Here is a 14,930-nt window from a genome sequence, read left to right as displayed (position 1 = left end):
GCCAACACAGAAAGGTCCCAGTTGGCCCTGGTGTGGATTTAATCTACCTTCTTGCCGGGAGGCGACAGTGTCAGGTCTGGTTAAGTCCAGCTAAGACATCAAGAGTGACGTGTTTCCTCCCTCACACAGATCAAAATATGGATGTATTTAAACATGTAGTGTCCTCAGTCTGAAATAATCGCATTAAGTACACTTCTTTACTTCTGCTCAAACAGAGCATTTAAATCGGATGAAAATAGGATGAAATATCCTAAAAAACACTTCACAGTGATTCCTCTCAACTTGAGGCTGATTTGCTGTGTCATACTGTGACCAATTCAACCAGTAGGCTGAATGCAGATGCTAGTTTAGGTTTGTCAGGGAGTCTAATTTTAGCACACTGAGCTCCCACACCATGCCATCAGACCGTTATTTTCAGCCTCTTTCTGAGCGGTTTGGTTTCTGTAAAGTGCTGGGACCGACCCAGCTGAATGAGCCGGGTAATTAGGAGGAATTTTGTGTGGAGTTGGTTCCCAGTGTGTGTATGTGTCAGTTTTGGGTCTAACCCTGCCTCGTGTTCTGTAGTGGACAAGGACCACACTTTCCTGGACTGTCTTTCAGCTAGGGGTGGACAATATGGTAAGACTATTTTGCAAGTTACTGAATAGTACAACCAAACTAATTTCCCTTAATTTAAAAAATACAGCCCTACAAGGTAACAAAACACCACACCAAATTCAGTTCTCAAATTTAACACTTTAAAGTTATGTGTTTAAATTTTCTTTAAATATTTATCATTTATTCTTCCAAATATTTATCAAATATTTTTAAAAATCCACATGAACCACTCTTCACATCGGCATAAATTAGATCCACTGCACAGCACTTATTAAAAATGAAAATTCATCACTTTTAAAGCTGGTTCGCCTGTTACTCCCATTATTTCCTTCTTCCAAAACAGTGGTGAAGAACACCAGGAGCAAATGCCAGGAGTTGAGTTTTCATTCAAACTAAATTATGACTTGCGTGTTAACTGCATGCCAAATTGATCAGAGCACACAAGGACAAATTGCCTCCTTACCATATGACTGGTTGCTGACAAACAATGTAGCATTCAAAAGGGTATTTTTTAAGCGGAGTCTGGCACAGTGACAACTCGACACAAAAAGCACCGTGGCTACATGATATCAATTCACAGAGAACAATGAGAGCAAAGCAGCATCATTGATCTGTTTTAGCTGAATATTCTCTGGTCTAGATCAGCTAAAAACAATGAATCCATCAGCACGTTAGCATGTCGTTCATGACAGAGCCTGTTTGTACGACACCTTTTCACTCCCAACTCGTCAAGTACCGCCACTTGGTCAAAGCATCTCTGCATCGGAGACCGACGCACATGGTACCCCTCTGGCGTTACTTTTGGACGTGTCTGGAACAGCGTGTAAATATACGTTCGTTACATGCATAGTGTCCTTTCAAAATAAACCACGGTTTTCACAGGAAGTTAGGTTTAGGCAACACAACCACTTAGTTAGGGTTAGGAAACGATTGTGGTTGACGTTAACTTCACTGACAAATGACTCACGTGACTAGAGACTCACATGACTCACTGGACTGACAATACCAACGTACGTGACAAAATAAGTCAATGTTACTTTTAGTCTCCTGCTTGAAAGTCTTGTGATTGTTTGACCCATCCATCACCGTCCCACCCGGCCTGAACAAACTCTCGCGCTATTCAAACTACGTCACTTGCTCCGACAGTCGAATAAGGACGCGGGTGAGTTTGGAGTTAGTTGAAAGCCCGGTTCGTCACATACTGTCGCTAAAGGGGTATGCATTGGTATCCGTTGCCGAAGAGCGCTGCCCAATCAGCGGTATTTGACGAGTTGGGAGTGAGATCGGGTTGATTTGTAACCGGTATGAGACTACGGACAACGTTATCTTCACTTCACCGGCCTGACCAAACAGCTTACAGTGGTTTGTATTCATCATGTACCACCTTGTCCATAATGTGTGAGCGAGAGAGAGAAACATTTCCAGTGTGGCTGTTCTCAGAATGAGTTTGAACATACTCATGATGTCCTATAGTCTGTTCACTCACTGAGTATCTATCAGTCTCTCTGTGCTGTATTGTTCTCCACCGAGCTGAATGGGGATTTATTTCATAGCAAGGCTTAGCATGTTTCCAGCCCACAATGGCGTACAAAAGCCTCCCTGGAGAGACATTAACCAGCCACATAGCCTGGCTCCATGCAAGCCCCGCCCACAGTCATTCATCTTCATCATCTCGTAGGTCAGGGTCATTGTCACTCAGACAGTCTTAGTAATATAATTGACCCTGCCTCAGGTCGTTGGCTTGATAGGTTTGGTTTTTATAATCTCATAGTACTGACCTCCAATGTGTCTGGTTTCAACCACTGGATCAAATGTCTTGTTACTTCATGGAGCTCTTTTTGACCTATTTTCCTATTTTGATGACAGTAATACATATTTTAGTTTGAGGTTTGTTCTAAATCTGCACATTTTTCCTACATGTGCTGAACTGGTCTGACTGGTCCTGTGCCTCATGAGTACTGTTGTCATACTGTGGGAAACGTGGCTGTTGGGTGTTACAGTGCAACGGCCTGGTTGGTACAGTGTCAGTCTGCTCTCGTTGGATGTAATTGAATGGGGTTTGTGGGTCACAGACAACAGTCAGCATTGATCGGATGATAATGACATTTGTGCACTCTGTCATCGTAAACAGCCACAAAAACAATCAGGCCTAATCAATGTGATGTTTTCTGTCAAAACACTCAAGCCAGAGTGATAAAAATAAGACAACCTGCATAATTAATCTCCTCCAGAGAGGCTTGCCTGTATGATGAGTCTCTAAACCCATGTTTTAATCTTAAAGATTATTCAGATAGTGAGTTTCAAACCAGATCAATAATACAGAATAGAGGAGCGTGGAAGTATGTGCATGATATCGGACAGTTTGTCTCTGCCTTCAAGGACCCTGTCACAGACATTTGCCAGCACGCGTTCAGCTATTTATCAGCAGAACAACTGCACTGACTTCTCTACCAGCGCTCTAATATGCTTTTGCCACATCGTTGGTTTTTATGAGGTCCTGTCCTTGCAGTTGATGTAGCATTGCTGCTTTTATCGGTGCCTTCTGCAAACTGCTAACCTTCTACCCTTTGCCTCCATTGTTCTACTATATTGTTTTATATTATTTTACCATCATTACATAGCAACACAGTCTCACAGCAGTTTGTGAAATAGTCACAACATTTTATCTATTTGATTCATGTACAGAGACACAAAATAAAACTACTCGATTGGGTTTTAGGCTTAGATCGGCTTAGGCAACAAACTAGTTAGGCTTAGGAAAAAGAAAGTTTGGGTTTAAATAACACCGGAAGTGCTGTAACTTAGTTACGTGACAAAAACTACTTAGATAGTTTTAGGAAAAGATTGTAGTTTGGGTTAAAATAACTCTGAAAGTGCCGTAATTTAAGTACGGAAGTTACGTGACACATTAACTTTGACTTCTGGTTTCACACGGGACAAGAACACCGGTCTCCTGGGCAAAAGTCCTGTTTTTTTTGACCCACTTGTCCACCTCCTCCCTACGCCGCTCTCTATGCTTCCCAATTAACAATTACGTGGAATACATATGAATTGATTTTGTGCTGACCATCACAAAAAAATATGCATTTGATGTCTATGTACATGAATCAATACATTCAATTTTGTGACTATTTCACAAACTACTGTGTGACTGGGCTGTACATACAGTATACGGAGCTTATAGTGGGTTCAAACCCCATATACGTATGAGACATTGTAAAGGAAATACCCACTCTCTTACCCTCCCTGGTGTCTTATGGGTCTTCGTGCGCAATCATGTGTGTTCATGCTTCCGTGTGTGGGTGTGCGGATTTTGACAGATCAGCAATATGTTGGAACTGGGTGTATTGATGTTTTATGACCCTGACTCCATGAAATATAACACATTTCCTCAACACCGTTTTGCTGAAATGGGTGAAGCTTGCACAAAAGCAGTGCCTTCCTCTCCTATTTTTTTTTTTTTTAAACTTGCTGGTTATTATGGTATTTATTGAAGCAGCTTCTGTGACTGTAACGGTACTTGGATATGTCACCTTCTGTGCTTAATTTAGGGGAAATGTTGTTTTTCTCCAATAATAATCTGTTTTTCATGTCAAGCAAGATCCACCCAATTAAAAGGTACTTACCCTCTGATTTCTATGAAACGCATAGCGTCCCATTTGAGTCCTTATAGGAAACACAGTGTTAGTTTTTATCATCTACATCTCCTTTAGATCATTTTACTTTGATTATATAAATCTAATCATGACATGTTTAACTTTGGGGGGAATTATCATTGGTGATCTAAACCACACTAATTGTGTTTTTATCATTGAAATCAGTGCTCAGCACTGTGTGTGTGTGTGTTTGTGTGTGCGTTGTTATTAGTGCCGACTGATGTTATCTACCCACTCCAGAGGGAAACCACGGGTAATGCCAACACCAGCCCAGAACGAAAATCCCCCTCCTCCCTCCTCCCCTCTCTGCCTTTGTCTCTGTCGTTCCTTTCTTCTTCTTCTCTCTCGCTATTTTCGCTGTCATACCTGCGTACATCTCTCTCCTTGACAAAGCACTACTTCACTTTGAGGATGTTTTCCACTTTCTTTGTTACTTGACTTGTAAAAAATATGAATCTGTCCACCTCTGCTCCATTTCTCTCTGTTTTTATGTCTCACTCTTTCATCCCAGTGGTCTACGGCGATATCCTATTTACCCAGAAACCTTGGCTCACCATCACATAGCTACACTCACACACACACACACACTCACACACACACACACACACACCCCTCCTCCCTATTGTGTCTGGTTGGCATGCTGATGAATGAATGAACCCTTGTGATTATTCCTTATCTCTGTAACCTAAACACACACAGGGTTTTTAGAAGACGCCCTGCAGGCTGACACTGTTCTAAGAGGCACCCCGCCCTATCATTCACACCAGAGTCCACTTTCTAAAAAAACCCTGATATCTATCCAGTGTTAGAGGGGCGTTTTGCCAACCTGGACTATAATCCTAATCTGAAAGCAAAATCATTTAATCCCTCTGCCCGGCCCTTTGAACGCTCGGTCAGCCTCAGTCGTGTAGTGTGAGAGACACATTTAACTTGTTAGTGAGGCACTGACACACAGGCAGCATGTAGAGATAATGTACGCAACACGCATTGGATTACTGTTATTGATTGTGCACAATTCACTCAGCAGCTGAAGGCAAATTTTATTGCCTCAAAAGTGTTTTCCATATATTTCAATCATCAAATGTGCATTATATATGTCTCATTTATTATTCAACACATTGTGCATATTCGCTGACACTTTCTATTCCGACTGAAAACAAAACAAGCAACAATACTGTAGCAATAACAAATAAATAAAATGGAAGTAAAGCATGAAATTTAATATGATCAGACGCCACATTTATTCATGCCTGAGCTCGCTGCAGCTGTGGTCTGATGAAACCAGCCAATCAAATCTGTTCAGGAAGTACCACTGTCAGCCGCCTTTGTTCCCCGCCACGCTCATCTCCTCAGCAGTAAAACACATAATGATGAGCAGGGCAGTGATAAAAAGGAAATTGATGTCTCTCCCTTAATTCTGGTGCACTGTGGGGAGGGGTTTGCACTGCTGAGAATGGTTTGCTCCAAAATGGTACATCCATAGTTTGGGGGAAAAAAAAAAAGTGGAATTTATCCTGACAAAATGATTAGCAGCTGGATCCTAAAAATCCTATAAACCATTCTATAAATATTTGAGGCTTAAATGATGTTATGTCTTTACTTGCCGTGTAAGGATGCTACAGAGAGATCACCACTCTGTCTGGTGGCTGTTGTGTCAGACAGTGTTTTGTAGAGGGGTATCATGATTTTTGTCTTGTCTGCATAAAGAAGACCAGATTGTACATCCTGTTAGCTGTTCTATCCCTGAACCGTGCCGTAGTATCAAAGAGTACTACATACTCACATTGGGCTGTGGTTTTGGCGCAGTGTGAGTCTGCAGACTTTACAGGACTAGACCTCAGCTGCACTGTCAGCAGCTTGTCTTGGCAGCGGAGAATCGATGTATTGTAAAACAAATGATTTCTCTGCTTGAGTTTAGAGAGGTTAGGAGGATTTTTTCTGAAACCAGATAAAGTTCAAGTTGGCTTCAAGAGCAGATCCCACCGTGATGATGTGTCCTGTGTCAGCCCGATTGAGGTTCTTCCTCAGTTTTCCCCATCTATCATCTCTGATAAGTGGTTATCTTTGGCTTAGGAGACAATTCCCACAGCAGGCGTATGGCAGGAAAACAGTGTGCTTCCTCTGCAGCGGAGGGGATTAACAGTTTTAATTTGTGCTCAGGGTCATTCTCGGGATGTTTTGACAGATTTGATTGCTATGTGTAAGGTACAGCTCCGAGACTGATAATTAAAACTTAATACATGATATTATTGATTTTAAACTAACCTGCGGTTGTGATATCTGGAAAAAAAGACAAACTTACATGCAGTACTACTGTATACATAAAATGTAATATCTAAGTAAATGACTTCTCAAGAACTGTCTCTAGTTTTAACCTTGCCTTGCAGTAGAGGTCTCTATGGACCCAATTTGAAATGGATTAGGGCTGCACCATTATGGATTACGATTATGATTATTTTGATCACTATTGAGATCAGTTATCAAAATATTTTTATTGCACTTTCACATTTAAATAAACAGAGCACGGTTTTCACTTTCATGTTATGCTACATTCCTGCATCAAAATAAGACCGGTGTTTATTCACAGTGCATCTCCTAGAGGCAAAGTAAAATTGTACCAAAACTTTTTAGTCAAAATTGAATCAACAGAGCACTGGTTTCACGTTGTGCTAGATTCCTGCTCCTGATCACAAGACTTAAAATAAGGTTCTTCTTCACCTTAATTCAGTGCTTTTTCATTTTGCCCATCTGCTCTCTCTTGTATATTACTTTTCTACTCTGGACTGCAGCCACAAACATTCAGGAAAGTTTTTCACAGGCTGCGGATGTACAGTGCGTGCGCAACGGCATGACAGCTCCCCCAAAAGTGAAGCCAAAACGTCTTGATCGCCCCCTGGCGGCGTTTTCTATGAGCGGAACACGCATTTTAAAACATTATTATAGCAATCAATCATATTAATTTAATTGTGGGAAGTCAAAATCATGATCACGATTAAAACTTGATTAATTGTGTAGCCCTGAAATGGACGCGGGACAGACTCGGAACCCCGACAAGCACTAAATCAATTTTCAAAAACGACGATAATTAGACCCGCTCCAAAATGCGGCAAACCTGAATAGAGTTTAATAAAGAGAGAACAGCAACACGGACAGCAGCTTGATGTGCTATCTATTAAAAAGCAGCCATGGTCACAATAAATGGCAATATAATAATATAAAGAATGACTGGACATTTGCAAAAACCAACCAGTTAGTCCTAAAAGTCTTTACTCTTGCAACACCGAAAAAATAGAGATTTAAAACACATCTGATGAGCATAAATCTAACCTCAACTGCATGAACTTGTGACCTCTACCTCGCAAATGCTACTGTACAGTATTTTTACCCCATGTAATTGCTGCTGTGACGTTAGCCTGGTGAGAGTCTTGCTCCTCTCTTACACTGAGTTACACCATCCCTGATTATTCAAAGATAAAAGCGGGCTGGTGTGTGTGTGTGTGTGTGTGTGTGTGTGTGTGTTTCTGCTGCTCCATTGTCTCCAGATAACTACACACATGCCTCCTCTTTTCAATACATTCACCCACGCACCACACATACAAGCACATGGATATTCATATGGACTGTATATACAAGAAAACTGGAAAATGGTACGGAAGGAAGGAAAAACTACAAGAAAGAAATGATGGGAAAACTATTTCAAGTTACACTTTACAATCTGTTCGTATCTTGTGTAGTGACTGTATCTACAGTATGCGTCATGGTGCAGTCCACCTGGCATCCAATTTGAGATAAGGAGGCCAGAGAGAGCAAGAATGCAGGGGAAGGAGAAGAAAACACTGAGCAGTTTTTCATCTTTCACAAAATGGATTTTTCTGTGCAGTGATGGTTCGATTATCCAATAATGGTTATACATTTCACAGCAATAATGTCTCACATATAGACATTAAATAGGGCATCATGCCCCCCTTTTACCATCTGGAACCTTCTGTAATCATATAGTGTAAGTATGTTTTTAGGCAGTTGTTAAAAATACAGCGAGAGAGCGTGAGGCTATGAAGGATGGGGACATTAAGAGATTACAGAGTAGGAGGGAAAAGCAAAGAAGTGAAGGATAAGAGGAGAGAAATGCTCTGCTATGAGCTGATTGATTTCAGTGTATTAAAAGCTCAGATGGGGTCAGCATTGGTTTTAACAGAGATGAAACGGCTTTTAAACACTTCTTTTCATTAAATATCTTCCCCACTGATTGGATTTAAATCTTGGCTCCTTATCAGCAAAACAGCACTTAGAATCTATTAAGTCATTTCACTTTGCCCTTCAACCTCCTCTCCTCCTCTCATCGTCTCACGCTCCGTCTCTCTGGTGTCCACTCTGCTTGACTCAATGGCTGATCTCTCTCTCTCTCGTTCTGTTTCTCTCTCTCTCTCTCTTTTTTTCTACATAGCTCTAAAAATACATCCTACTGTGCTGCGTTGACAGTTTCAGTTTTTGCAGCCAGCATATCATGACTCATTAATGTTACGCACAGACGCACAGGCAGGACATGCTGGCATTACTTATGCAATAAAGAGTCTGTGTCAGCAGCGGTGTGGGGATGAATGGAATTGTGGCTGTGGTTTTTTTCCACTGTGCTATTTGTATTAGTAAAGGAACAGATGATTGTGTTCCTAATCAGTAAATCTCGTGGTGGTTTTGAAATGTCAACAAACGGTCAAGTGACTAATCGATAAATGACCCAATCGTTTCACCACTAAGTCTTATCCTTTCATTCAAGCTACATCTTTGTTGTTCAAATATATTACAGTTTAAAGGAGCGGTGCTTATTCGCTTTCTTGCCAGGAATTAGATGAGAAGATGGATACCACTCCCATGTCTGTCCTTTAATTATGAAGCTATACAGCCAGGAGACGGTTAGCTCAGTTGAGCGTAAAGACTGCAAGAAGGAGGAAAATGCTCTGTTTCAAAGGTATAATCCAGTAGGAAACCTCCGGGGTCTGAAAAGTGAAGCCAATGAGGAAGTGCCTTAAACTTGCATTCTTTCTAATAGCCAGCAGAGGGCGACGCCTCTGGTTGCAAAAAGAAGTCAGATTGTATAGAAGTCTATGAGAAAATGACCCTACTTCTCTTGATTTATTCCCTCAGTAAACATTATAAACATGAGTTTATGGTCTCAATCACTAGTTTCAAGTCTTCTTCAATACAGTATGATGTTCATTTAGTAAATTATGGTCCCATTTAGAGTCAAATAGACCTTAAAGCAGGGTATGCTTTAGGGCGTGGCTACATTGTGATCGACAGGTCTCTACCACGGCGTTGTGCTTCTCCAACTGTCACTTCTGTTTCCAAAAAAAACCCATAGCCCACAAACCAATGGGTGACGTCACGGTGACTTGGTCCACTTAGTTCTTATATACAGTCTATGTTATAGCCCAGCACATAACGCCACAATTTGCCATTTTCAGTTTAGTTTTTGTACTGATTTAACAAATGATGTGTTAACTAGTGAGCTTTAGAGGTGCTTGTAGGTGGATTTGGTTAACATTGTACAGACCCAGGCATGCTGTTTTCCTTCTTTATGCTAAGCTACGCTAACCATCTCCTGGCTGTGGCTTCATATTTGACTGACAGATACGAGGGTGGTATTAATGTGGAAAGAAATAGTGTATTCCCCATAATGTCAAACCATTTCTTCAAGGACAGTGAAAAAGACAATCGAGAAGGTTGCAAGTATATGAGAAGAAATAAGTAATATATATGTTTTATATTTTTCATAAATCTTTTGGTGCCACCAGAGTTTTTTAAAGACATTGCTCTCTCTCACCCAAACAAATAGATCTGACATAGAGAGATAGATATAGTGAAGCGTGAATGAACCCCACGACATGATGGATGAATAAAAGCTTTTTTTTTGGTGGGGGTAGATAGATTTCCTGTGGCTGAGTGCTGCCATAGCTGAATGAGTGCAGATGAAACACTGCTCTGTGTTGCTTCGGTTCCTACAGAGATCCAGCGTGACTGTAGGCCAGCGTGGATGTTGTTTAGGGGGCTGAAAACTCATTGACATTCTCAAGCAAGGCTTGGCACTGCAGCGTGCTTCTTTCATGTGTGAGTGAGTGTCTATCACTGTTTGTGTGTGCGTATCACAAATATGTGTGTGCAGTATGGGCTAGCTGTTGCCATAGTGACACAATGTGTGATTGAGTGTGCACATGTGAGTTGGGTCAGCTGGAGGCGGGGTAGGTGGGGTTGACAGTTTGACAGGAAAAAAGATAATCTGGCAATGGTACTGTTATTAGGGATGCACCAATACCGATACCGGATCGAATATCGGGCTGACACTGACTCAAGTTACTGGATCGGGTATCGTGACAATGGGGCGGATCTATTCAAAACAATTTTTTTGTTTATATGCTATATAAATTATATACTGGAATTTAAATTCCTGTTTTGACCAATTTGTTGCTGCATTAAAAAGGTTTACACTTGAATTGTAATTCCTGTTAATTTTGGAGATATTGTACGAAGTTGCAGGTGCACAATCTATTGTTTTAATAATAAATAACAATTAAATAAATGTATATCTTTGTATTTATTGGTTACATTTTGTTTTACAAAGTTAGGAAAGCAATGTTTAAGTCAAGCCTGGTGTTGCCTTAGACATAAAGGAATGATCCCAGTCACTTCTACACAGTGAGGCATACAGCTTATTAATTAAATACTGGTATCAGACACCCAAAGCCCAGGTATCGGTATTAAATAGACCAAATGATATTATTTATCAATATAAAATAACAAAGAACATTGTAACAGAGAAGTCTGTGTCAAATTATCAATATTAAATGATATAGGCTAAGAAATTATGTGTGTGTGTGTGTGTGTGTGTGTGTGTGTGTGTGTGTGTGTGTGTGTGTGTGTGTGTGTGTAATACAGAGAGAGAGAGAGTAATAGCAGATGCTCCCTCTGGTCTTGGAGACACGCTCCAATGCTGCTGCCATCTGGTTGGCTGAGTGGAGCTAAAGGCGGGATGGTGGTCGCTGTGAAATCATTGGCTAATGGGAAGGCTCGAGGCTTTAAGTCCACTTAAGACAGAGCAGAGACAGAATAGAGAGAGAGAGAGAGAGAGGTGGGAGGGAAGCTACAGAGAGGAGGGGGGGTGTTGTGGCTTTGTCCACTCCAAAGGGCAGATGGAGAGAGTCGGGCAGAGTGCAGAGGGGCAGTCATGCATTGACAGGAGGAGGATGGGAGGATGAAAAACATGAATCAGAGTATGTTCAAAACTGCTTGAACAAGTTATAAAGTGCACTGAATTCATTTTGTCAGGAAGTCATACAGGTGTCCTTTAATGGACTGGTTGATTATTAAGTATTAAGTATTGAATGATTGACTACCCTCTCTAGACTGGACTTGTTGTGGACTGTGTCCCCTCCCCACACACACACACTCACATCCAACCCCCCAGCATCAACACAGAAACAGTTTTTAAAGCTAGTCACATGTCAAGGTATGTTAATTTTAATACTTATTTATTCTATCCTTCGGGAGCTGGGAGAAACAATATTTCCTTTCCTTCTGTGTATGCAAATACTCAGTGAAATGACAATAAAGTGAATCTTGAATCTTGAATCTTGGACGAAAAAGATGAAGCTCAGCTGGTCAGTCGGTGCCTCCCCTCTAATCTGAGTCAGCAGGTTCTTGGTCATTACTGCTTGTGACTGCAGCTGCAGCTATTCAGCTCCTGTAAACCCAATGATGTGTAGATAAATCCTGTTGTTTTTCACTTGTATTGTTGAGAACTAAAACTATGACTTCATGCTATCAGACACACACAACCAGGGCTTCCATCTAAGGAAAATAAAAAGGAGGAAGGTGTCTTGTGTCACACACCCAAAGACCTTTTTAACTATGACCCTAGGACTTCAAATTTCTGCAGCCAAAGTCTTATTCCCATAACTTCTGATATCAGACTGCACAACTCCATGTTTTTACATACATACTGACCAGTGTTATGCTGTTGCTCTTTATACAATACTACAGTATAAAATATGATTTATGTTAATTACTACTTGGAACTTATTTTCAAAGGTTTTTACAATAGTTTCAATCGATTATGACACCATTGTTCTCACCAAAGTGATTGCTGAGGTCTGGGAACAGAGCGACATTGCTAAATGGAAGTCTGACAGAGTAAGTAACGGGGCGTCATATAGTAAGACAGCTTTTAAAGGGCTCCAGTGATTTATTAATGCACTTTCATAAAGTTTAGGGAGTGTCAAGAGACAATAAAAAAAGGTACAAATCTGTGCACCAGAGGTCAAGATATCCTGACTTTTAGTCTGTAGTATAGGTCCAAAATAGCCCTGATTACATCACCAAGGAGTACAATGTTATCAAATCTATTCAAAATAAGACCTTCGTTTTAACTCAACTCATGTTAATCTATCTTTTAAAGTGAAACTAGGCGATTCCATCACCAGTGTATCTGCACGCACAGAGTATGTAAAGGAGAGCTGCTGAACAGAACTGAGACTAAGGGAGAGTTGATGGTAGCGGTGGTGACTGGTGCTCTTTAGAGAGGTTATCTTTGGTCATACAGTCCTGCCTGTCTGTCTCCATCACATCAAACCCTGCCTGTGGAGCTGAGCCATGGAGGACTATAGGACACACTGTCATCCTTTTTTATTTTTTCACATCTTTCAAAAAGACTGACAGTTTAAAGACTTTCCTTAATCTTGTTTTCTCTCTTCACCTTTTCTTCTTGCCCTTCATGCCAGTCAGTGTTTATCTGGGACTCTTTCTCTTCTGCTTACAAAACCTTCTCTCCGGTTTTCTCTCACCTCTGATCAATCTTTCTGCTCCCTCACGGCTCACTTCTTTCATTTTCTCATTTCCTTTCTTGCCCTTACATGCTTGTTTTCGCAGGTTTCATCTACTCTAAACCCAATGCTTTTTTCTTTCTCCATTTTAACCTCATGTCTCCTGTTTCATCCATTGGTATTTTCTCTTCCTTTGAGTTTGTTTCCCTTAACTTTTATGTTGGAGCATTGAAAACCAACAGGCCTAAGTTGCTTATCTTTGGAGCCATAAGGCAGTTTGTGACATTACAGTTTTATTCCAGCGTGCTGTCAGTGCAGAGTGAAAGGAAAGACAAAGGAGATGGTTTGCTACGAGGGTCAAGAGGGTTCAGCTATGATAATGGAGGCACATAATACATGCCTTTGTGTACCAACCAGGGTGTTTTTTTTTGTTTTTTTGTCAAGAGGGTATGAGATGACAGTAGGGATGTCACAAAATTCTGAAAACGTGACGGTACTTGTTTTTCTACAGTACCGCTGATACTGTCGGCTCAAGACTAACGGCGTCCCACATCATCACGACGTGTTCAAATGTAATCTAGTAAAACGTAGTGTGTGGCGAGAAACTTGAATAAAAACAGTTGTTTGAGATGTTTTCACAGCATTATAAAATAGATAATAGAGAGGGAATTATGACCTGTTTAACTTCCTAACAAAAACCAGTATGCAAACAGTAATAAAGGAGTGAATGTTGAAGTAAATGGGATTTATTGTCTTACTGTTGTTTAGCGTGGTATTGAATCGGTATTGAGAATCGTGGAATTTCACTGGTATTGACTGGTGACGTGACATCTCTAGATGACAGTGTCCCTTTAATAGTTTTAAAGATCAGCCTTGGTTGTGTTGCGATGGTATTTGAAAGGAGAAAATCCAGTGTCACGGCACATGGAGGTACAGTAAAGGCAGCACTCTGTACAGTTGGTATCATTATGGCTAAAATAAAAGCTCGGCTAACGGTCCTGCACATGACTTCAGCTTCTTTTAAACATCAATTTGTAATAAGACGTTGTGTTGACCTTTTTTTCTTCTGTTGGATTATTTTATGGCACGCTATGATAATCCACTTTGGTACGCCAAAACCTTTACCACAGAATTTGATACTGTTATGCTAATGTGCAACCATGTAATATAGAGACTACAACGGACTCAAGGTTGAGATTGTCCAATGTATGCAGCACTGGAATCCCTTCTTAAAAGTATGTCTTTGTCAGTGTCAACACATTCTCAGTGAGTTGTGCAAATTATCCCTGTAAACAGCATCTCATTCAATGGCAGGCTTCTCTATAAAACCAGAATAACGACGCTGCAAGGCTGCTCATCTGGATAGGAATGTCAAGTTTATGCATTCCAGTTATGCCTCTTCAAGCTCTGACTTTTCTTTCACAGAGCAGCGACAGAAGCGAGCTCAGTCCTCACCATGTGCTCTAATTAACGGTGGCAGGCAGTCGATGTCGAGGTTGCTCACTAGGCAGGAACGACACAAACAGGAAAAACACACTGACCTATAATGTCCTCACTCAGAAGACAGGGGGGGGGTCCAATAAGAAATGAAGGCATCTCTTGGCTATATGTAATAAGCATCTCAGTGGGTCGTGCTGGTTAAGAGCGGGCACTTCTGTAAATGTCACTGTCTGTTTATGTGTTTGTTTTCAAGTAGAGAGGAATCTAAACTCCTCTTTCCATACTGACTGAGATGTTTTAGAGTCACGAGCCTTTTCATGTGTATGAGTCAACTCTCTGTGCTCTTTGTCATTTCCTTGTTCTTGTTGGTCAGAGTGTATATTTACAGCTACATACTCATTATTCCCTCTATTCTCTCTCTCTC

At 40.9% G+C, this 14,930-nt stretch overlaps 2 protein-coding genes across 3 annotated transcripts in view; one reads left to right on the top strand and one right to left on the bottom strand.

Annotated features, from left to right (window-relative positions):
• mal2 (mal, T cell differentiation protein 2) overlaps positions 1-14,930 on the bottom strand; it is a 321,233-nt gene that overhangs the window by 133,983 nt on the left and 172,320 nt on the right. The gene's annotated exons all lie outside the window — the stretch shown is intronic.
• LOC141779383 (F-actin-uncapping protein LRRC16A-like) overlaps positions 1-14,930 on the top strand; it is a 76,544-nt gene that overhangs the window by 16,617 nt on the left and 44,997 nt on the right. The gene's annotated exons all lie outside the window — the stretch shown is intronic.

Source organism: Sebastes fasciatus, chromosome 12 (genome assembly GCF_043250625.1).
Source record: "Sebastes fasciatus isolate fSebFas1 chromosome 12, fSebFas1.pri, whole genome shotgun sequence".
Taxonomy (NCBI): domain Eukaryota; kingdom Metazoa; phylum Chordata; class Actinopteri; order Perciformes; family Sebastidae; genus Sebastes; species Sebastes fasciatus.
This window is presented reverse-complemented; position numbering and strand designations above follow the sequence as displayed.